At 39.1% G+C, this 23,035-nt stretch overlaps 22 non-coding genes across 22 annotated transcripts; all 22 read right to left on the bottom strand.

The window, feature by feature from the left end:
• Window positions 1-358: 358 nt before the first annotated feature.
• On the bottom strand, window positions 359-440 carry trnal-cag (transfer RNA leucine (anticodon CAG)). Its single transcript has one exon. It is a non-coding gene; the product is annotated as a tRNA-Leu (tRNA).
• Window positions 441-2,341: 1,901 nt separating this feature from the next.
• trnal-uag (transfer RNA leucine (anticodon UAG)) lies at window positions 2,342-2,423 on the bottom strand. The gene has a single exon. It is a non-coding gene; the product is annotated as a tRNA-Leu (tRNA).
• Window positions 2,424-3,344: 921 nt separating this feature from the next.
• On the bottom strand, window positions 3,345-3,426 carry trnal-cag (transfer RNA leucine (anticodon CAG)). Its single transcript has one exon. It is a non-coding gene; the product is annotated as a tRNA-Leu (tRNA).
• Window positions 3,427-4,346: 920 nt separating this feature from the next.
• Window positions 4,347-4,428, bottom strand: trnal-cag (transfer RNA leucine (anticodon CAG)). Its single transcript has one exon. It is a non-coding gene; the product is annotated as a tRNA-Leu (tRNA).
• A 909-nt stretch (window positions 4,429-5,337) lies between these two features.
• On the bottom strand, window positions 5,338-5,419 carry trnal-uag (transfer RNA leucine (anticodon UAG)). The gene has a single exon. It is a non-coding gene; the product is annotated as a tRNA-Leu (tRNA).
• A 909-nt stretch (window positions 5,420-6,328) lies between these two features.
• Window positions 6,329-6,410, bottom strand: trnal-cag (transfer RNA leucine (anticodon CAG)). Its single transcript has one exon. It is a non-coding gene; the product is annotated as a tRNA-Leu (tRNA).
• Window positions 6,411-7,330: 920 nt separating this feature from the next.
• On the bottom strand, window positions 7,331-7,412 carry trnal-cag (transfer RNA leucine (anticodon CAG)). Its single transcript has one exon. It is a non-coding gene; the product is annotated as a tRNA-Leu (tRNA).
• An 895-nt stretch (window positions 7,413-8,307) lies between these two features.
• trnal-cag (transfer RNA leucine (anticodon CAG)) lies at window positions 8,308-8,389 on the bottom strand. The gene has a single exon. It is a non-coding gene; the product is annotated as a tRNA-Leu (tRNA).
• A 919-nt stretch (window positions 8,390-9,308) lies between these two features.
• Window positions 9,309-9,390, bottom strand: trnal-cag (transfer RNA leucine (anticodon CAG)). Its single transcript has one exon. It is a non-coding gene; the product is annotated as a tRNA-Leu (tRNA).
• Window positions 9,391-10,310: 920 nt separating this feature from the next.
• trnal-cag (transfer RNA leucine (anticodon CAG)) lies at window positions 10,311-10,392 on the bottom strand. The gene has a single exon. It is a non-coding gene; the product is annotated as a tRNA-Leu (tRNA).
• A 909-nt stretch (window positions 10,393-11,301) lies between these two features.
• Window positions 11,302-11,383, bottom strand: trnal-uag (transfer RNA leucine (anticodon UAG)). Its single transcript has one exon. It is a non-coding gene; the product is annotated as a tRNA-Leu (tRNA).
• A 921-nt stretch (window positions 11,384-12,304) lies between these two features.
• On the bottom strand, window positions 12,305-12,386 carry trnal-cag (transfer RNA leucine (anticodon CAG)). Its single transcript has one exon. It is a non-coding gene; the product is annotated as a tRNA-Leu (tRNA).
• Window positions 12,387-13,306: 920 nt separating this feature from the next.
• On the bottom strand, window positions 13,307-13,388 carry trnal-cag (transfer RNA leucine (anticodon CAG)). The gene has a single exon. It is a non-coding gene; the product is annotated as a tRNA-Leu (tRNA).
• A 909-nt stretch (window positions 13,389-14,297) lies between these two features.
• On the bottom strand, window positions 14,298-14,379 carry trnal-uag (transfer RNA leucine (anticodon UAG)). The gene has a single exon. It is a non-coding gene; the product is annotated as a tRNA-Leu (tRNA).
• A 921-nt stretch (window positions 14,380-15,300) lies between these two features.
• trnal-cag (transfer RNA leucine (anticodon CAG)) lies at window positions 15,301-15,382 on the bottom strand. Its single transcript has one exon. It is a non-coding gene; the product is annotated as a tRNA-Leu (tRNA).
• A 920-nt stretch (window positions 15,383-16,302) lies between these two features.
• trnal-cag (transfer RNA leucine (anticodon CAG)) lies at window positions 16,303-16,384 on the bottom strand. The gene has a single exon. It is a non-coding gene; the product is annotated as a tRNA-Leu (tRNA).
• Window positions 16,385-17,300: 916 nt separating this feature from the next.
• On the bottom strand, window positions 17,301-17,382 carry trnal-cag (transfer RNA leucine (anticodon CAG)). The gene has a single exon. It is a non-coding gene; the product is annotated as a tRNA-Leu (tRNA).
• Window positions 17,383-18,291: 909 nt separating this feature from the next.
• On the bottom strand, window positions 18,292-18,373 carry trnal-cag (transfer RNA leucine (anticodon CAG)). Its single transcript has one exon. It is a non-coding gene; the product is annotated as a tRNA-Leu (tRNA).
• Window positions 18,374-19,282: 909 nt separating this feature from the next.
• On the bottom strand, window positions 19,283-19,364 carry trnal-uag (transfer RNA leucine (anticodon UAG)). Its single transcript has one exon. It is a non-coding gene; the product is annotated as a tRNA-Leu (tRNA).
• A 910-nt stretch (window positions 19,365-20,274) lies between these two features.
• Window positions 20,275-20,356, bottom strand: trnal-uag (transfer RNA leucine (anticodon UAG)). The gene has a single exon. It is a non-coding gene; the product is annotated as a tRNA-Leu (tRNA).
• A 921-nt stretch (window positions 20,357-21,277) lies between these two features.
• trnal-cag (transfer RNA leucine (anticodon CAG)) lies at window positions 21,278-21,359 on the bottom strand. Its single transcript has one exon. It is a non-coding gene; the product is annotated as a tRNA-Leu (tRNA).
• A 920-nt stretch (window positions 21,360-22,279) lies between these two features.
• Window positions 22,280-22,361, bottom strand: trnal-cag (transfer RNA leucine (anticodon CAG)). Its single transcript has one exon. It is a non-coding gene; the product is annotated as a tRNA-Leu (tRNA).
• Window positions 22,362-23,035: the final 674 nt, after the last annotated feature.

Below are 23,035 nucleotides of genomic sequence, written 5' to 3'. Positions count from 1 at the left end.
ACAGTCAAGAAATTGTAGCCTTCGCTCAGTGTTGTAATCACAAATATGTCAGCCATATCTGCAATAGACAACAATGACTTTATGAATACCAGATTTGTTGAAAACAACTTCCATAAATGCTTATGGAAAAAAACAGACAAAATATCAGGAGGAGTTTTTAATGAATAGATTGATAACATATTGATTTGCCTTTGGTTAATTTGTAGCATGTGTGACAACAATGTTAAGAGCAAGTAAAGTAAGTTTTGTCTGAATAAGTTAAAATGAAGCAAGCTATTAGTTGATGTTAACAGAGAATAAATGCAGCGCAGAGTTCCATTGATGAGGACACCAATAGCCAGCATAGAAGTAGCCTGACTGTCAGAAGTGGGATTTGAACCCACGCCTCTTACGAGACTGCGACCTGAACGCAGCGCCTTGGACCGCTCGGCCATCCTGACATGCTCTACAAAAGCCAATGGCGAGTGCAATACAAAGAAGACCTATGTTCTTACCAACTGCTTGTCTGTTCAGAAGGCAAAGATTGATTGGTGAAAACGGCCTTTCCTTTTTTAACTGAATTTACACTACTGAGAAGTTTTTTCTTGGTAAGGACCCATGATACTCAACAGTTACAATGTCGTGGAACTCTTGTCTGGTGGTAGCACCAGGATGTTCCGCAGTCTACGGTATTGAGGAAACTTTGAATGTTGATAGAAATGAATAGCCACTGTGTTTCAGCTCCACATTAAATGCTGCTTCTTTGTTTGCTTTGCAATTTCAAAGCACGTATCTCCTTCTTTGTGTCCATTCTTACATTTTTATGACTCTGGTAGAAGATTTGGATTTGATTGTAAATAGAACAAAGTACAGAGGAACATATAAAGTTAGTGTCAAGTTGGCACATGAGGTGTAAGGCAGCCTGGACAGGAGATCCAGACTTTGATTGAATGAAAGATGGGAGTAATTGTCACCTCTGGTAACCAGTTTCAACTCCTAATGACTAAGTGAAACAGTCAAGAAATTGTAGCCTTCGCTCAGTGTTGTAATCACAAATATGTCAGCCATATCTGCAATAGACAACAATGACTTTATGAATACCAGATTTGTTGAAAACAACTTCCATAAATGCTTATGGAAAAAAACAGACAAAATATCAGGAGGAGTTTTTAATGAATAGATTGATAACATATTGATTTGCCTTTGGTTAATTTGTAGCATGTGTGACAACAATGTTGAGAGCAAGTAAAGTAAGTTTTGTCTGAATAAGTTAAAATGAAGCAAGCTATTAGTTGATGTTAACAGAGAATAAATGCAGCGCAGAGTTCCATTGATGAGGACACCAATAGCTAGCATAGAAGTAGCCTGACTGTCAGAAGTAATATTTGAACCCACGCCTCTTACGAGACTGCGACCTAAACGCAGCGCCTTGGACCGCTCGGCCATCCTGACATCCTCTACAAAAACCCAATGGTGAGTGCAATACAAAGAAGACCTATGCGCTTAACAACTGCTTGTCTGTTCAGAAGGCAAAGATTGATTGGTGAAAACGGCCTTTCCTTTTTTAACTGAATTTACACTACTGAGAAGTTTTTTCTTGGTAAGGACCCATGATACTCAACAGTTACAATGTCGTGGAACTCTTGTCTGGTGGTAGCACCAGGATGTTCCGCAGTCTACGGTATTGAAGAAACCTTGAATGTTGATAGAAATGAATAGCCACTGTGTTTCAGCTCCACATTAAATGCTGCTTCTTTGTTTGCTTTGCAATTTCAAAGCACGTATCTCCTTCTTTGTGTCCATTCTTACATTTTTATGACTCTGGTAGAAGATTTGGATTTGATTGTAAATAGAACAAAGTACAGAGGAACATATAAAGAAAGTGGCAAGTTGGCACATGAGGTGTAAGGCAGCCTGGATAGGAGATCCAGACTTTGATTGAATGAAAGATGGGAGTAATTGTCACCTCTGGTAACCAGTTTCAACTCCTAATGACTAAGTGAAACAGTCAAGAACTTGTAGCCTTCGCTCAGTGTTGTAATCACAAATATGTCAGCCATATTTGCAATAATCAACAATGACTTTATGAATACCAGATTTGTTGAAAACAACTTCCATAAATGCTTATGGAAAAAAACAGACAAAATATCAGGAGGAGTTTTTAATGAATAGATTGATAACATATTGATTTGCCTTTGGTTAATTTGTAGCATGTGTGACAACAATGTTGAGAGCAAGTAAAGTAAGTTTTGTCTGAATAAGTTAAAATGAAGCAAGCTATTAGTTGATGTTAACAGAGAATAAATGCAGCGCAGAGTTCCATTGATGAGGACACCAATAGCCAGCTTAGAAGTAGCCTGACTGTCAGAAGTGGGATTTGAACCCACGCCTCTTACGAGACTGCGACCTAAACGCAGCGCCTTGGACCGCTCGGCCATCCTGACATCCTCTACAAAAACCCAATGGTGAGTGCAATACAAAGAAGACCTATGCGCTTAACAACTGCTTGTCTGTTCAGAAGGCAAAGATTGATTGTTGAAAACGGCCTTTCCTTTTTTAACTGAATTTACACTACTGAGAAGTTTTTTCTTGGTAAGGACCCATGATACTCAACAGTTACAATGTCGTGGAACTCTTGTCTGGTGGTAGCACCAGGATGTTCCGCAGTCTACGGTATTGAAGAAACCTTGAATGTTGATAGAAATGAATAGCCACTGTGTTTCAGCTCCACATTAAATGCTGCTTCTTTGTTTGCTTTGCAATTTCAAAGCACGTATCTCCTTCTTTGTGTCCATGCTTACATTTTTATGACTCTGGTAGAAGATTTGGATTTGATTGTAAATAGAACAAAGTACAGAGGAACATATAAAGTAAGTGGCAAGTTGGCACATGAGGTGTAAGGCAGCCTGGATAGGAGATCCAGACTTTGATTGAATGAAAGATGGGAGTAATTGTCACCTCTGGTAACCAGTTTCAACTCCTAATGACTAAGTGAAACAGTCAAGAACTTGTAGCCTTCGCTCAGTGTTGTAATCACAAATATGTCAGCCATATTTGCAATAATCAACAATGACTTTATGAATACCAGATTTGTTGAAAACAACTTCCATAAATGCTTATGGAAAAAAACAGACAAAATATCAGGAGGAGTTTTTAATGAATAGATTGATAAGATATTGATTCGCCTTTGGTTAATATGTAGCATGTGTGATAACAATGTTGAGAGCAAATAAAGTAAGTTTTGTCTGAATAAGTTCAAATCAAGCAAGCTATTAGGTGATGTTAATAGAGAACAAATGCAGAGCAGAGTTCCATTGATCAGGACACTATTAGCCAGTATAGAAGTAGCCTGACTGTTGGCTGAATGTCAGAAGTGGGATTTGAACCCACGCCTCTTACGAGACTGCGACCTGAACGCAGCGCCTTGGACCGCTCGGCCATCCTGACATGCTCTACAAAAGCCAATGGCGAGTGCAATACAAAGAAGACCTATGTTCTTACCAACTGCTTGTCTGTTCAGAAGGCAAAGATTGATTGGTGAAAACGGCCTTTCCTTTTTTAACTGAATTTACACTACTGAGAAGTTTTTTCTTGGTAAGGACCCATGATACTCAACAGTTACAATGTCGTGGAACTCTTGTCTGGTGGTAGCACCAGGATGTTCCGCAGTCTACGGTATTGAAGAAACCTTGAATGTTGATAGAAATGAATAGCCACTGTGTTTCAGCTCCACATTAAATGCTGCTTCTTTGTTTGCTTTGCAATTTCAAAGCACGTATCTCCTTCTTTGTGTCCATTCTTACATTTTTATGACTCTGGTAGAAGATTTGGATTTGATTGTAAATAGAACAAAGTACAGAGGAACATATAAAGTAAGTGGCAAGTTGGCACATGAGGTGTAAGGCAGCCTGGATAGGAGATCCAGACTTTGATTGAATGAAAGATGGGAGTAATTGTCACCTCTGGTAACCAGTTTCAACTCCTAATGACTAAGTGAAACAGTCAAGGACTTGTAGCCTTCGCTCAGTGTTGTAATCACAAATATGTCAGCCATATTTGCAATAATCAACAATGACTTTATGAATACCAGATTTGTTGAAAACAACTTCCATAAATGCTTATGGAAAAAAACAGACAAAATATCAGGAGGAGTTTTTAATGAATAGATTGATAAGATATTGATTCGCCTTTGGTTAATATGTAGCATGTGTGACAACAATGTTGAGAGCAAATAAAGTAAGTTTTGTCTGAATAAGTTCAAATCAAGCAAGCTATTAGGTGATGTTAATAGAGAACAAATGCAGAGCAGAGTTCCATTGATGAGGACACTATTAGCCAGTATAGAAGTAGCCTGACTGTTGGCTGAATGTCAGAAGTGGGATTTGAACCCACGCCTCTTACGAGACTGCGACCTGAACGCAGCGCCTTGGACCGCTCGGCCATCCTGACATGCTCTACAAAAGCCAATGGCGAGAGCAATACAAAGAAGACCTATGTTCTTACCAACTGCTTGTCTGTTCAGAAGGCAAAGATTGATTGGTGAAAACGGCCTTTCCTTTTTTAACTGAATTTACACTACTGAAAAGTTTTTTCTTGGTAAGGACCCATGATACTCAACAGTTACAATGTCGTGGAACTCTTGTCTGGTGGTAGCACCAGGATGTTCCGCAGTCTACGGTATTGAGGAAACTTTGAATGTTGATAGAAATGAATAGCCACTGTGTTTCAGCTCCACATTAAATGCTGCTTCTTTGTTTGCTTTGCAATTTCAAAGCACGTATCTCCTTCTTTGTGTCCATTCTTACATTTTTATGACTCTGGTAGAAGATTTGGATTTGATTGTAAATAGAACAAAGTACAGAGGAACATATAAAGTAAGTGGCAAGTTGGCACATGAGGTGTAAGGCAGCCTGGATAGGAGATCCAGACTTTGATTGAATGAAAGATGGGAGTAATTGTCACCTCTGGTAACCAGTTTCAACTCCTAATGACTAATTGAAAAAGCCAAGAACTCGTAGCCTTCGCTCAGTGTTGTAATCACAAATATGTCAGCCATATCTGCAATAGACAACAATGACTTTATGAATACCAGATTTGTTGAAAACAACTTCCATAAATGCTTATGGAAAAAAAACGACAAAATATCAGGAGGAGTTTTTAATGAATAGATTGATAACATATTGATTTGCCTTTGGTTAATTTGTAGCATGTGTGACAACAATGTTGAGAGCAAGTAAAGTAAGTTTTGTCTGAATAAGTTAAAATGAAGCAAGCTATTAGTTGATGTTAACAGAGAATAAATGCAGCGCAGAGTTCCATTGATGAGGACACCAATAGCCAGCATAGAAGTAACCTGACTGTCAGAAGTGGGATTTGAACCCACGCCTCTTACGAGACTGCAACCTAAACGCAGCGCCTTGGACCGCTCGGCCATCCTGACATCCTCTACAAAAACCCAATGGTGAGTGCAATACAAAGAAGACCTATGCGCTTAACAACTGCTTGTCTGTTCAGAAGGCAAAGATTGATTGGTGAAAACGGCCTTTCCTTTTTTAACTGAATTTACACTACTGAGAAGTTTTTCTTGGTAAGGACCCATGATACTCAACAGTTACAATGTCGTGGAACTCTTGTCTGGTGGTAGCACCAGGATGTTCCGCAGTCTACGGTATTGAGGAAACCTTGAATGTTGATAGAAATGAATAGCCACTGTGTTTCAGCTCCACATTAAGTGCTGCTTCTTTGTTTGCTTTGCAATTTCAAAGCACGTATCTCCTTCTTTGTGTCCATTCTTACATTTTTAAGACTCTGGTAGAAGATTTGGATTTGATTGTAAATAGAACAAAGTACAGAGGAACATATAGAGTAAGTGGCAAGTTGGCACATGAGGTGTAAGGCAGCCTGGATAGGAGATCCAGACTTTGATTGAATGAAAGATGGGAGTAATTGTCACCTCTGGCAACCAGTTTCAACTCTTGATGACTTAGTGAAACAGTCAAGAACTCGTAGCCTTCGCTCAGTGTTGTAATCACAAATATGTCAGCCATATCTGCAATAGACAAGAATGACTTTATGAATATCAGATTTGTTGAAAACAACTTCCATAAATGCTTATGGAAAAAAACAGACAAAATATCAGGAGGAGTTTTTAATGAATAGATTGATAACATATTGATTTGCCTTTGGTTAATATGTAGCATGTGTGACAACAATGTTGAGAGCAAATAAAGTACGTTTTGTCTGAATAAGTTCAAATCAAGCAAGCTATTAGGTGATGTTAATAGAGAACAAATGCAAAGCAGAGTTCCATTGATGAGGACACCAATAGCCAGTGTAATAGTAGCCTGACTGTCAGAAGTGGGATTTGAACCCACGCCTCTTACGAGACTGCGACCTGAACGCAGCGCCTTGGACAGCTCGGCCATCCTGACATCCTCTACAAAAGCCAATGGCGAGTGCAATACAAACAAGACCTATGTGCTTAACAACTGCTTGTCTGTTCAGAAGGCAAAGAATGATTGGTGAAAACGGCCTTTCCTTTTTTAACTGAATTTACACTACTGAGATGTTTGTGTTGGTAAGGACCCATGATACTCAACAGTTACAATGTCGTGGAACTCTTGTCTGGTGGTAGCACCAGGATTTTCCGCAGTCTACGGTATTGAGGAAACCTTGAATGTTGATAGAAATGAATAGCCACTGTGTTTCAGCTCCACATTAAATGCTGCTTCTTTGTTTGCTTTGCAATTTCAAAGCACCTTTCTCTCTTCTTTGTGTCCATTCTTACATTTTTATGACTCTGGTAGAAGATTTGGATTTGATTGTAAATAGAACAAAGTACAGAGGAACATATAGAGTAAGTGGCAAGTTGGCACATGAGGTGTAAGGCAGCCTGGATAGGAGATCCATACTTTGATTGAATGAAGGATGGGAGTAATTGTCACCTCTGGTAACCAGTTTCAACTCCTAATGACTAAGTGAAACAGTCAAGAACTTGTAGCCTTCGCTCAGTGTTGTAATCACAAATATGTCAGCCATATTTGCAATAATCAACAATGACTTTATGAATACCAGATTTGTTGAAAACAACTTCCATCAATGCTTATGGAAAAAAACAGACAAAATATCAGGAGGAGTTTTTAATGAATAGATTGATAACATATTGATTTGCCTTTGGTTAATTTGTAGCATGTGTGACAACAATGTTGAGAGCAAATAAAGTAAGTTTTGTCTGAATAAGTTAAAATGAAGCAAGCTATTAGTTGATGTTAATAGAGAATAAATGCAGAGCAGAGTTCCATTGATGAGGACACCAAGAGCCAGTATAGAAGTAGCCTGACTGTTGGCTGAATGTGAGAAGTGGGATTTGAACCCACGCCTCTTTCGAGACTGCGACCTGAACGCAGCGCCTTGGACCGCTCGGCCATCCTGACATGCTCTACAAAAGCCAATGGCGAGTGCAATACAAAGAAGACCTATGTGCTTAACAACTGCTTGTCTGCTCAGAAGGCAAAAAATGATTGGTGAAAACGGCCTTTCCTTTTTAAACTGAATTTACACTACTGAGAAGTATTTCTTGGTAAGGACCCATGATACTCAACAGTTACAATGTCGTGGAACTCTTGTCTGGTGGTAGCACCAGGATGTTCCGCAGTCTACGGTATTGAGGAAACCTTGAATGTTGATAGAAATGAATAGCCACTGTGTTTCAGCTCCACATTAAATGCTGCTTCTTTGTTTGCTTTGCAATTTCAAAGCACGTATCTCCTTCTTTGTGTCCATTCTTACATTTTTATGACTCTGGTAGAAGATTTGGATTTGATTGTAAATAGAACAAAGTACAGAGGAACATATAGAGTAAGTGGCAAGTTGGCTCATGAGGTGTAAGGCAGCCTGGATAGGAGATCCAGACTTTGATTGAATGAAAGATGGGAGTAATTGTCACCTCTGGCAACCAGTTTCAACTCCTAATGACTAAGTGAAACAGTCATTCGCTCAGTGTTGTAATCACAAATATGTCAGCCATATTTGCAATAATCAACAATGACTTTATGAATACCAGATTTGTTGAAAACAACTTCCATAAATGCTTATGGAAAAAAACAGACAAAATATCAGGAGGAGTTTTTAATGAATAGATTGATAACATATTGATTTGCCTTTGGTTAATTTGTAGCATGTGTGACAACAATGTTGAGAGCAAATAAAGTAAGTTTTTTCTGAATAAGTTAAAATGAAGCAAGCTATTAGTTGATGTTAACAGAGAATAAATGCAGAGCAGAGTTCCATTGATGAGGACGCCAATAGCCAGTATAGAAGTAGACTGACTGTCAGAAGTGGGATTTGAACCCACGCCTCTTACGACACTGCAACCTGAACGCAGCGCCTTGGACCGCTCGGCCATCCTGACATCCTCTACAAAAGCCAATGGCGAGTGCAATACAAAGAAGACCTATGTGCTTAACAACTGCTTGTCTGCTCAGAAGGCAAAGAATGATTGGTGAAAACGGCCTTTCCTTTTTAAACTGAATTTACACTACTGAGAAGTATTTCTTGGTAAGGACCCATGATACTCAACAGTTACAATGTCGTGGAACTCTTGTCTGGTGGTAGCACCAGGATGTTCCGCAGTCTACGGTATTGAGGAAACCTTGAATGTTGATAGAAATGAATAGCCACTGTGTTTCAGCTCCACATTAAGTGCTGCTTCTTTGTTTGCTTTGCAATTTCAAAGCACGTATCTCCTTCTTTGTGTCCATTCTTACATTTTTATGACTCTGGTAGAAGATTTGGATTTGATTGTAAATAGAACAAAGTACAGAGGAACATATAGAGTAAGTGGCAAGTTGGCACATGAGGTGTAAGGCAGCCTGGATAGGAGATCCAGACTTTGATTGAATGAAAGATGGGAGTAATTGTCACCTCTGGTAACCAGTTTCAACTCCTAATGACTAAGTGAAACAGTCAAGAACTTGTAGCCTTCGCTCAGTGTTGTAATCACAAATATGTCAGCCATATTTGCAATAATCAACAATGACTTTATGAATACCAGATTTGTTGAAAACAACTTCCATAAATGCTTATGGAAAAAAACAGACAAAATATCAGGAGGAGTTTTTAATGAATAGATTGATAAGATATTGATTCGCCTTTGGTTAATATGTAGCATGTGTGACAACAATGTTGAGAGCAAATAAAGTAAGTTTTGTCTGAATAAGTTCAAATCAAGCAAGCTATTAGGTGATGTTAATAGAGAACAAATGCAGAGCAGAGTTCCATTGATGAGGACACTATTAGCCAGTATAGAAGTAGCCTGACTGTTGGCTGAATGTCAGAAGTGGGATTTGAACCCACGCCTCTTACGAGACTGCGACCTGAACGCAGCGCCTTGGACCGCTCGGCCATCCTGACATGCTCTACAAAAGCCAATGGCGAGTGCAATACAAAGAAGACCTATGTGCTTAACAACTGCTTGTCTGCTCAGAAGGCAAAGATTGATTGGTGAAAACGGCCTTTCCTTTTTTAACTGAATTTACACTACTGAGAAGTTTTTTCTTGGTAAAGACCCATGATACTCAACAGTTACAATGTCGTGGAACTCTTGTCTGGTGGTAGCACCAGGATGTTCCGCAGTCTACGGTATTGAGGAAACTTTGAATGTTGATAGAAATGAATAGCCACTGTGTTTCAGCTCCACATTAAATGCTGCTTCTTTGTTTGCTTTGCAATTTCAAAGCACGTATCTCCTTCTTTGTGTCCATTCTTACATTTTTATGACTCTGGTAGAAGATTTGGATTTGATTGTAAATAGAACAAAGTACAGAGGAACATATAAAGTAAGTGGCAAGTTGGCACATGAGGTGTAAGGCAGCCTGGATAGGAGATCCAGACTTTGATTGAATGAAAGATGGGAGTAATTGTCACCTCTGGTAACCAGTTTCAACTCCTAATGACTAAGTGAAACAGTCAAGAACTTGTAGCCTTCGCTCAGTGTTGTAATCACAAATATGTCAGCCATATTTGCAATAATCAACAATGACTTTATGAATAACAGATTTGTTGAAAACAACTTCCATAAATGCTTATGGAAAAAAACAGACAAAATATCAGGAGGAGTTTTTAATGAATAGATTGATAAGATATTGATTCGCCTTTGGTTAATATGTAGCATGTGTGACAACAATGTTGAGAGCAAATAAAGTAAGTTTTGTCTGAATAAGTTCAAATCAAGCAAGCTATTAGGTGATGTTAATAGATAACAAATGCAGAGCAGAGTTCCATTGATGAGGACACTATTAGCCAGTATAGAAGTAGCCTGACTGTTGGCTGAATGTCAGAAGTGGGATTTGAACCCACGCCTATTACGAGACTGCGACCTGAACGCAGCGCCTTGGACCGCTCGGCCATCCTGACATGCTCTACAAAAGCCAATGGCGAGAGCAATACAAAGAAGACCTATGTTCTTACCAACTGCTTGTCTGTTCAGAAGGCAAAGATTGATTGGTGAAAACGGCCTTTCCTTTTTTAACTGAATTTACACTACTGAGAAGTTTTTTCTTGGTAAGGACCCATGATACTCAACAGTTACAATGTCGTGGAACTCTTGTCTGGTGGTAGCACCAGGATGTTCCGCAGTCTACGGTATTGAGGAAACTTTGAATGTTGATAGAAATGAATAGCCACTGTGTTTCAGCTCCACATTAAATGCTGCTTCTTTGTTTGCTTTGCAATTTCAAAGCACGAATCTCCTTCTTTGTGTCCATTCTTACATTTTTATGACTCTGGTAGAAGATTTGGATTTGATTGTAAATAGAACAAAGTACAGAGGAACATATAAAGTAAGTGGCAAGTTGGCACATGAGGTGTAAGGCAGCCTGGATAGGAGATCCAGACTTTGATTGAATGAAAGATGGGAGTAATTGTCACCTCTGGTAACCAGTTTCAACTCCTAATGACTAAGTGAAACAGTCAAGAACTCGTAGCCTTCGCTCAGTGTTGTAATCACAAATATGTCAGCCATATCTGCAATAGACAACAATGACTTTATGAATACCAGATTTGTTGAAAACAACTTCCATAAATGCTTATGGAAAAAAACAGACAAAATATCAGGAGGAGTTTTTAATGAATAGATTGATAACATATTGATTTGCCTTTGGTTAATTTGTAGCATGTCTGACAACAATGTTGAGAGCAAGTAAAGTAAGTTTTGTCTGAATAAGTTAAAATGAAGCAAGCTATTAGTTGATGTTAACAGAGAATAAATGCAGCGCAGAGTTCCATTGATGAGGACACCAATAGCCAGCATAGAAGTAGCCTGACTGTCAGAAGTGGGATTTGAACACACGCCTCTTACGAGACTGCGACCTAAACGCAGCGCCTTGGACCGCTCGGCCATCCTGACATCCTCTACAAAAACCCAATGGTGAGTGCAATACAAAGAAGACCTATGCGCTTAACAACAGCTTGTCTGTTCAGAAGGCAAAGATTGATTGGTGAAAACGGCCTTTCCTTTTTTAACTGAATTTACACTACTGAGAAGTTTTTTCTTGGTAAGGACCCATGATACTCAACAGTTACAATGTCGTGGAACTCTTGTCTGGTGGTAGCACCAGGATGTTCCGCAGTCTACGGTATTGAGGAAACTTTGAATGTTGATAGAAATGAATAGCCACTGTGTTTCAGCTCCACATTAAATGCTGCTTCTTTGTTTGCTTTGCAATTTCAAAGCACGTATCTCCTTCTTTGTGTCCATTCTTACATTTTTATGACTCTGGTAGAAGATTTGGATTTGATTGTAAATAGAACAAAGTACAGAGGAACATATAAAGTAAGTGGCAAGTTGGCACATGAGGTGTAAGGCAGCCTGGATAGGAGATCCAGACTTTGATTGAATGAAAGATGGGAGTAATTGTCACCTCTGGTAACCAGTTTCAACTCCTAATGACTAAGTGAAACAGTCAAGAACTTGTAGCCTTCGCTCAGTGTTGTAATCACAAATATGTCAGCCATATTTGCAATAATCAACAATGACTTTATGAATAACAGATTTGTTGAAAACAACTTCCATAAATGCTTATGGAAAAAAACAGACAAAATATCAGGAGGAGTTTTTAATGAATAGATTGATAAGATATTGATTCGCCTTTGGTTAATATGTAGCATGTGTGACAACAATGTTGAGAGCAAATAAAGTAAGTTTTGTCTGAATAAGTTCAAATCAAGCAAGCTATTAGGTGATGTTAATAGAGAACAAATGCAGAGCAGAGTTCCATTGATGAGGACACTATTAGCCAGTATAGAAGTAGCCTGACTGTTGGCTGAATGTCAGAAGTGGGATTTGAACCCACGGCTCTTACGAGACTGCGACCTGAACGCAGCGCCTTGGACCGCTCGGCCATCCTGACATGCTCTACAAAAGCCAATGGCGAGTGCAATACAAAGAAGACCTATGTGCTTAACAACTGCTTGTCTGCTCAGAAGGCAAAGATTGATTGGTGAAAACGGCCTTTCCTTTTTTAACTGAATTTACACTACTGAGAAGTTTTTTCTTGGTAAAGACCCATGATACTCAACAGTTACAATGTCGTGGAACTCTTGTCTGGTGGTAGCACCAGGATGTTCCGCAGTCTACGGTATTGAGGAAACTTTGAATGTTGATAGAAATGAATAGCCACTGTGTTTCAGCTCCACATTAAATGCTGCTTCTTTGTTTGCTTTGCAATTTCAAAGCACGTATCTCCTTCTTTGTGTCCATTCTTACATTTTTATGACTCTGGTAGAAGATTTGGATTTGATTGTAAATAGAACAAAGTACAGAGGAACATATAAAGTAAGTGGCAAGTTGGCACATGAGGTGTAAGGCAGCCTGGATAGGAGATCCAGACTTTGATTGAATGAAAGATGGGAGTAATTGTCACCTCTGGTAACCAGTTTCAACTCCTAATGACTAAGTGAAACAGTCAAGAACTTGTAGCCTTCGCTCAGTGTTGTAATCACAAATATGTCAGCCATATTTGCAATAATCAACAATGACTTTATGAATAACAGATTTGTTGAAAACAACTTCCATAAATGCTTATGGAAAAAAACAGACAAAATATCAGGAGGAGTTTTTAATGAATAGATTGATAAGATATTGATTCGCCTTTGGTTAATATGTAGCATGTGTGACAACAATGTTGAGAGCAAATAAAGTAAGTTTTGTCTGAATAAGTTCAAATCAAGCAAGCTATTAGGTGATGTTAATAGAGAACAAATGCAGAGCAGAGTTCCATTGATGAGGACACTATTAGCCAGTATAGAAGTAGCCTGACTGTTGGCTGAATGTCAGAAGTGGGATTTGAACCCACGCCTCTTACGAGACTGCGACCTGAACGCAGCGCCTTGGACCGCTCGGCCATCCTGACATGCTCTACAAAAGCCAATGGCGAGAGCAATACAAAGAAGACCTATGTTCTTACCAACTGCTTGTCTGTTCAGAAGGCAAAGATTGATTGGTGAAAACGGCCTTTCCTTTTTTAACTGAATTTACACTACTGAGAAGTTTTTTCTTGGTAAGGACCCATGATACTCAACCGTTACAATGTCGTGGAACTCTTGTCTGGTGGTAGCACCAGGATGTTCCGCAGTCTACGGTATTGAGGAAACTTTGAATGTTGATAGAAATGAATAGCCACTGTGTTTCAGCTCCACATTAAATGCTGCTTCTTTGTTTGCTTTGCAATTTCAAAGCACGAATCTCCTTCTTTGTGTCCATTCTTACATTTTTATGACTCTGGTAGAAGATTTGGATTTGATTGTAAATAGAACAAAGTACAGAGGAACATATAAAGTAAGTGGCAAGTTGGCACATGAGGTGTAAGGCAGCCTGGATAGGAGATCCAGACTTTGATTGAATGAAAGATGGGAGTAATTGTCACCTCTGGTAACCAGTTTCAACTCCTAATGACTAAGTGAAACAGTCAAGAACTCGTAGCCTTCGCTCAGTGTTGTAATCACAAATATGTCAGCCATATCTGCAATAGACAACAATGACTTTATGAATACCAGATTTGTTGAAAACAACTTCCATAAATGCTTATGGAAAAAAACAGACAAAATATCAGGAGGAGTTTTTAATGAATAGATTGATAACATATTGATTTGCCTTTGGTTAATTTGTAGCATGTCTGACAACAATGTTGAGAGCAAGTAAAGTAAGTTTTGTCTGAATAAGTTAAAATGAAGCAAGCTATTAGTTGATGTTAACAGAGAATAAATGCAGCGCAGAGTTCCATTGATGAGGACACCAATAGCCAGCATAGAAGTAGCCTGACTGTCAGAAGTGGGATTTGAACACACGCCTCTTACGAGACTGCGACCTAAACGCAGCGCCTTGGACCGCTCGGCCATCCTGACATCCTCTACAAAAACCCAATGGTGAGTGCAATACAAAGAAGACCTATGCGCTTAACAACTGCTTGTCTGTTCAGAAGGCAAAGATTGATTGGTGAAAACGGCCTTTCCTTTTTTAACTGAATTTACACTACTGAGAAGTTTTTTCTTGGTAAGGACCCATGATACTCAACAGTTACAATGTCGTGGAACTCTTGTCTGGTGGTAGCACCAGGATGTTCCGCAGTCTACGGTATTGAGGAAACTTTGAATGTTGATAGAAATGAATAGCCACTGTGTTTCAGCTCCACATTAAATGCTGCTTCTTTGTTTGCTTTGCAATTTCAAAGCACGTATCTCCTTCTTTGTGTCCATTCTTACATTTTTATGACTCTGGTAGAAGATTTGGATTTGATTGTAAATAGAACAAAGTACAGAGGAACATATAAAGTAAGTGGCAAGTTGGCACATGAGGTGTAAGGCAGCCTGGATAGGAGATCCAGACTTTGATTGAATGAAAGATGGGAGTAATTGTCACCTCTGGTAACCAGTTTCAACTCCTAATGACTAAGTGAAACAGTCAAGAACTTGTAGCCTTCGCTCAGTGTTGTAATCACAAATATGTCAGCCATATTTGCAATAATCAACAATGACTTTATGAATAACAGATTTGTTGAAAACAACTTCCATAAATGCTTATGGAAAAAAACAGACAAAATATCAGGAGGAGTTTTTAATGAATAGATTGATAAGATATTGATTCGCCTTTGGTTAATATGTAGCATGTGTGACAACAATGTTGAGAGCAAATAAAGTAAGTTTTGTCTGAATAAGTTCAAATCAAGCAAGCTATTAGGTGATGTTAATAGAGAACAAATGCAGAGCAGAGTTCCATTGATGAGGACACTATTAGCCAGTATAGAAGTAGCCTGACTGTTGGCTGAATGTCAGAAGTGGGATTTGAACCCACGCCTCTTACGAGACTGCGACCTGAACGCAGCGCCTTGGACCGCTCGGCCATCCTGACATGCTCTAAAAAAGCCAATGGCGAGTGCAATACAAAGAAGACCTATGTTCTTACCAACTGCTTGTCTGTTCAGAAGGCAAAGATTGATTGGTGAAAACGGCCTTTCCTTTTTTAACTGAATTTACACTACTGAGAAGTTTTTTCTTGGTAAGGACCCATGATACTCAACAGTTACAATGTCGTGGAACTCTTGTCTGGTGGTAGCACCAGGATGTTCCGCAGTCTACGGTATTGAGGAAACTTTGAATGTTGATAGAAATGAATAGCCACTGTGTTTCAGCTCCACATTAAATGCTGCTTCTTTGTTTGCTTTGCAATTTCAAAGCACGTATCTCCTTCTTTGTGTCCATTCTTACATTTTTATGACTCTGGTAGAAGATTTGGATTTGATTGTAAATAGAACAAAGTACAGAGGAACATATAAAGTAAGTGGCAAGTTGGCACATGAGGTGTAAGGCAGCCTGGATAGGAGATCCAGACTTTGATTGAATGAAAGATGGGAGTAATTGTCACCTCTGGTAACCAGTTTCAACTCCTAATGACTAATTGAAAAAGCCAAGAACTCGTAGCCTTCGCTCAGTGTTGTAATCACAAATATGTCAGCCATATCTGCAATAGACAACAATGACTTTATGAATACCAGATTTGTTGAAAACAACTTCCATAAATGCTTATGGAAAAAAAACGACAAAATATCAGGAGGAGTTTTTAATGAATAGATTGATAACATATTGATTTGCCTTTGGTTAATATGTAGCATGTGTGACAACAATGTTGAGAGCAAATAAAGTAAGTTTTGTCTGAATAAGTTCAAATCAAGCAAGCTATTAGGTGATGTTAATAGAGAACAAATGCAGAGCAGAGTTCCATTGATGAGGACACTATTAGCCAGTATAGAAGTAGCCTGACTGTTGGCTGAATGTCAGAAGTGGGATTTGAACCCACGCCTCTTACGAGACTGCGACCTGAACGCAGCGCCTTGGACCGCTCGGCCATCCTGACATGCTCTACAAAAGCCAATGGCGAGAGCAATACAAAGAAGACCTATGTTCTTACCAACTGCTTGTCTGTTCAGAAGGCAAAGATTGATTGGTGAAAACGGCCTTTCCTTTTTTAACTGAATTTACACTACTGAGAAGTTTTTTCTTGGTAAGGACCCATGATACTCAACAGTTACAATGTCGTGGAACTCTTGTCTGTTGGAAGCACCAGGATGTTCCGCAGTCTACGGTATTGAGGAAACTTTGAATGTTGATAGAAATGAATAGCCACTGTGTTTCAGCTCCACATTAAATGCTGCTTCTTTGTTTGCTTTGCAATTTCAAAGCACGTATCTCCTTCTTTGTGTCCATTCTTACATTTTTATGACTCTGGTAGAAGATTTGGATTTGATTGTAAATAGAACAAAGTACAGAGGAACATATAAAGTAAGTGGCAAGTTGGCACATGAGGTGTGAGGCAGCCTGGATAGGAGATCCAGACTTTGAATGAAAGATGGGAGTAATTGTCACCTCTGGTAACCAGTTTCAACTCCTAATGACTAATTGAAAAAGCCAAGAACTCGTAGCCTTCGCTCAGTGTTGTAATCACAAATATGTCAGCCATATCTGCAATAGACAACAATGACTTTATGAATACCAGATTTGTTGAAAACAACTTCCATAAATGCTTATGGAAAAAAAACGACAAAATATCAGGAGGAGTTTTTAATGAATAGATTGATAACATATTGATTTGCCTTTGGTTAATATGTAGTATGTGTGACAACAATGTTGAGAGCAAGTAAAGTAAGTTTTGTCTGAATAAGTTAAAATGAAGCAAGCTATTAGTTGATGTTAACAGAGAATAAATGCAGAGCAGAGTTCCATTGATGAGGACACCAATAGCCAGTATAGAAGTAGCCTGACTGTTGGCTGAATGTCAGAAGTGGGATTTGAACCCACGCCTCTTACGAGACTGCGACCTGAACGCAGCGCCTTGGACCGCTCGGCCATCCTGACATGCTCTACAAAAGCCAATGGCGAGTGCAATACAAAGAAGACCTATGTTCTTACCAACTGCTTGTCTGTTCAGAAGGCTAAGATTGATTGGTGAAAACGGCCTTTCCTTTTTTAACTGAATTTACACTACTGAGAAGTTTTTTCTTGGTAAGGACCCATGATACTCAACAGTTACAATGTCGTGGAACTCTTGTCTGGTGGTAGCACCAGGATGTTCCGCAGTCTACGGTATTGAGGAAACTTTGAATGTTGATAGAAATGAATAGCCACTGTGTTTCAGCTCCACATTAAATGCTGCTTCTTTGTTTGCTTTGCAATTTCAAAGCACGTATCTCCTTCTTTGTGTCCATTCTTACATTTTTATGACTCTGGTAGAAGATTTGGATTTGATTGTAAATAGAACAAAGTACAGAGGAACATATAAAGTAAGTGGCAAGTTGGCACATGAGGTGTAAGGCAGCCTGGATAGGAGATCCAGACTTTGATTGAATGAAAGATGGGAGTAATTGTCACCTCTGGTAACCAGTTTCAACTCCTAATGACTAAGTGAAACAGTCAAGAAATTGTAGCCTTCGCTCAGTGTTGTAATCACAAATATGTCAGCCATATCTGCAATAGACAACAATGACTTTATGAATACCAGATTTGTTGAAAACAACTTCCATAAATGCTTATGGAAAAAAACAGACAAAATATCAGGAGGAGTTTTTAATGAATAGATTGATAACATATTGATTTGCCTTTGGTTAATTTGTAGCATGTGTGACAACAATGTTAAGAGCAAGTAAAGTAAGTTTTGTCTGAATAAGTTAAAATGAAGCAAGCTATTAGTTGATGTTAACAGAGAATAAATGCAGCGCAGAGTTCCATTGATGAGGACACCAATAGCCAGCATAGAAGTAGCCTGACTGTCAGAAGTGGGATTTGAACCCACGCCTCTTACGAGACTGCGACCTGAACGCAGCGCCTTGGACCGCTCGGCCATCCTGACATGCTCTACAAAAGCCAATGGCGAGTGCAATACAAAGAAGACCTATGTTCTTACCAACTGCTTGTCTGTTCAGAAGGCAAAGATTGATTGGTGAAAACGGCCTTTCCTTTTTTAACTGAATTTACACTACTGAGAAGTTTTTTCTTGGTAAGGACCCATGATACTCAACAGTTACAATGTCGTGGAACTCTTGTCTGGTGGTAGCACCAGGATGTTCCGCAGTCTACGGTATTGAGGAAACTTTGAATGTTGATAGAAATGAATAGCCACTGTGTTTCAGCTCCACATTAAATGCTGCTTCTTTGTTTGCTTTGCAATTTCAAAGCACGTATCTCCTTCTTTGTGTCCATTCTTACATTTTTATGACTCTGGTAGAAGATTTGGATTTGATTGTAAATAGAACAAAGTACAGAGGAACATATAAAGTTAGTGTCAAGTTGGCACATGAGGTGTAAGGCAGCCTGGACAGGAGATCCAGACTTTGATTGAATGAAAGATGGGAGTAATTGTCACCTCTGGTAACCAGTTTCAACTCCTAATGACTAAGTGAAACAGTCAAGAAATTGTAGCCTTCGCTCAGTGTTGTAATCACAAATATGTCAGCCATATCTGCAATAGACAACAATGACTTTATGAATACCAGATTTGTTGAAAACAACTTCCATAAATGCTTATGGAAAAAAACAGACAAAATATCAGGAGGAGTTTTTAATGAATAGATTGATAACATATTGATTTGCCTTTGGTTAATTTGTAGCATGTGTGACAACAATGTTGAGAGCAAGTAAAGTAAGTTTTGTCTGAATAAGTTAAAATGAAGAAAGCTATTAGTTGATGTTAACAGAGAATAAATGCAGCGCAGAGTTCCATTGATGAGGACACCAATAGCCAGCATAGAAGTAGCCTGACTGTCAGAAGTGGGATTTGAACCCACGCCTCTTACGAGACTGCAACCTAAACGCAGCGCCTTGGACCGCTCGGCCATCCTGACATCCTCTACAAAAACCCAATGGTGAGTGCAATACAAAGAAGACCTATGCGCTTAACAACTGCTTGTCTGTTCAGAAGGCAAAGATTGATTGGTGAAAACGGCCTTTCCTTTTTTAACTGAATTTACACTACTGAGAAGTTTTTTCTTGGTAAGGACCCATGATACTCAACAGTTACAATGTCGTGGAACTCTTGTCTGGTGGTAGCACCAGGATGTTCCGCAGTCTACGGTATTGAAGAAACCTTGAATGTTGATAGAAATGAATAGCCACTGTGTTTCAGCTCCACATTAAATGCTGCTTCTTTGTTTGCTTTGCAATTTCAAAGCACGTATCTCCTTCTTTGTGTCCATTCTTACATTTTTATGACTCTGGTAGAAGATTTGGATTTGATTGTAAATAGAACAAAGTACAGAGGAACATATAAAGAAAGTGGCAAGTTGGCACATGAGGTGTAAGGCAGCCTGGATAGGAGATCCAGACTTTGATTGAATGAAAGATGGGAGTAATTGTCACCTCTGGTAACCAGTTTCAACTCCTAATGACTAAGTGAAACAGTCAAGAACTTGTAGCCTTCGCTCAGTGTTGTAATCACAAATATGTCAGCCATATTTGCAATAATCAACAATGACTTTATGAATACCAGATTTGTTGAAAACAACTTCCATAAATGCTTATGGAAAAAAACAGACAAAATATCAGGAGGAGTTTTTAATGAATAGATTGATAACATATTGATTTGCCTTTGGTTAATTTGTAGCATGTGTGACAACAATGTTGAGAGCAAGTAAAGTAAGTTTTGTCTGAATAAGTTAAAATGAAGCAAGCTATTAGTTGATGTTAACAGAGAATAAATGCAGCGCAGAGTTCCATTGATGAGGACACCAATAGCCAGCTTAGAAGTAGCCTGACTGTCAGAAGTGGGATTTGAACCCACGCCTCTTACGAGACTGCGACCTAAACGCAGCGCCTTGGACCGCTCGGCCATCCTGACATCCTCTACAAAAACCCAATGGTGAGTGCAATACAAAGAAGACCTATGCGCTTAACAACTGCTTGTCTGTTCAGAAGGCAAAGATTGATTGTTGAAAACGGCCTTTCCTTTTTTAACTGAATTTACACTACTGAGAAGTTTTTTCTTGGTAAGGACCCATGATACTCAACAGTTACAATGTCGTGGAACTCTTGTCTGGTGGTAGCACCAGGATGTTCCGCAGTCTACGGTATTGAAGAAACCTTGAATGTTGATAGAAATGAATAGCCACTGTATTTCAGCTCCACATTAAATGCTGCTTCTTTGTTTGCTTTGCAATTTCAAAGCACGTATCTCCTTCTTTGTGTCCATGCTTACATTTTTATGACTCTGGTAGAAGATTTGGATTTGATTGTAAATAGAACAAAGTACAGAGGAACATATAAAGTAAGTGGCAAGTTGGCACATGAGGTGTAAGGCAGCCTGGATAGGAGATCCAGACTTTGATTGAATGAAAGATGGGAGTAATTGTCACCTCTGGTAACCAGTTTCAACTCCTAATGACTAAGTGAAACAGTCAAGAACTTGTAGCCTTTGCTCAGTGTTGTAATCACAAATATGTCAGCCATATTTGCAATAATCAACAATGACTTTATGAATACCAGATTTGTTGAAAACAACTTCCATAAATGCTTATGGAAAAAAACAGACAAAATATCAGGAGGAGTTTTTAATGAATAGATTGATAAGATATTGATTCGCCTTTGGTTAATATGTAGCATGTGTGATAACAATGTTGAGAGCAAATAAAGTAAGTTTTGTCTGAATAAGTTCAAATCAAGCAAGCTATTAGGTGATGTTAATAGAGAACAAATGCAGAGCAGAGTTCCATTGATCAGGACACTATTAGCCAGTATAGAAGTAGCCTGACTGTTGGCTGAATGTCAGAAGTGGGATTTGAACCCACGCCTCTTACGAGACTGCGACCTGAACGCAGCGCCTTGGACCGCTCGGCCATCCTGACATGCTCTACAAAAGCCAATGGCGAGTGCAATACAAAGAAGACCTATGTTCTTACCAACTGCTTGTCTGTTCAGAAGGCAAAGATTGATTGGTGAAAACGGCCTTTCCTTTTTTAACTGAATTTACACTACTGAGAAGTTTTTTCTTGGTAAGGACCCATGATACTCAACAGTTACAATGTCGTGGAACTCTTGTCTGGTGGTAGCACCAGGATGTTCCGCAGTCTACGGTATTGAAGAAACCTTGAATGTTGATAGAAATGAATAGCCACTGTGTTTCAGCTCCACATTAAATGCTGCTTCTTTGTTTGCTTTGCAATTTCAAAGCACGTATCTCCTTCTTTGTGTCCATTCTTACATTTTTATGACTCTGGTAGAAGATTTGGATTTGATTGTAAATAGAACAAAGTACAGAGGAACATATAAAGTAAGTGGCAAGTTGGCACATGAGGTGTAAGGCAGCCTGGATAGGAGATCCAGACTTTGATTGAATGAAAGATGGGAGTAATTGTCACCTCTGGTAACCAGTTTCAACTCCTAATGACTAAGTGAAACAGTCAAGGACTTGTAGCCTTCGCTCAGTGTTGTAATCACAAATATGTCAGCCATATTTGCAATAATCAACAATGACTTTATGAATACCAGATTTGTTGAAAACAACTTCCATAAATGCTTATGGAAAAAAACAGACAAAATATCAGGAGGAGTTTTTAATGAATAGATTGATAAGATATTGATTCGCCTTTGGTTAATATGTAGCATGTGTGATAACAATGTTGAGAGCAAATAAAGTAAGTTTTGTCTGAATAAGTTCAAATCAAGCAAGCTATTAGGTGATGTTAATAGAGAACAAATGCAGAGCAGAGTTCCATTGATCAGGACACTATTAGCCAGTATAGAAGTAGCCTGACTGTTGGCTGAATGTCAGAAGTGGGATTTGAACCCACGCCTCTTACGAGACTGCGACCTGAACGCAGCGCCTTGGACCGCTCGGCCATCCTGACATGCTCTACAAAAGCCAATGGCGAGTGCAATACAAAGAAGACCTATGTTCTTACCAACTGCTTGTCTGTTCAGAAGGCAAAGATTGATTGGTGAAAACGGCCTTTCCTTTTTTAACTGAATTTACACTACTGAGAAGTTTTTTCTTGGTAAGGACCCATGATACTCAACAGTTACAATGTCGTGGAACTCTTGTCTGGTGGTAGCACCAGGATGTTCCGCAGTCTACGGTATTGAAGAAACCTTGAATGTTGATAGAAATGAATAGCCACTGTGTTTCAGCTCCACATTAAATGCTGCTTCTTTGTTTGCTTTGCAATTTCAAAGCACGTATCTCCTTCTTTGTGTCCATTCTTACATTTTTATGACTCTGGTAGAAGATTTGGATTTGATTGTAAATAGAACAAAGTACAGAGGAACATATAAAGTAAGTGGCAAGTTGGCACATGAGGTGTAAGGCAGCCTGGATAGGAGATCCAGACTTTGATTGAATGAAAGATGGGAGTAATTGTCACCTCTGGTAACCAGTTTCAACTCCTAATGACTAAGTGAAACAGTCAAGGACTTGTAGCCTTCGCTCAGTGTTGTAATCACAAATATGTCAGCCATATTTGCAATAATCAACAATGACTTTATGAATACCAGATTTGTTGAAAACAACTTCCATAAATGCTTA

The sequence above is a fragment of the Oryzias latipes genome, chromosome 13 (assembly GCF_053564925.1).
Source record: "Oryzias latipes strain Hd-rR chromosome 13, Olatipes_Hd-rR_3.1".
Classification (NCBI taxonomy): domain Eukaryota; kingdom Metazoa; phylum Chordata; class Actinopteri; order Beloniformes; family Adrianichthyidae; genus Oryzias; species Oryzias latipes.
The sequence above is the reverse complement of the archived record's forward strand: the minus strand, read 5'-3'. Positions and strand labels throughout refer to the sequence as shown.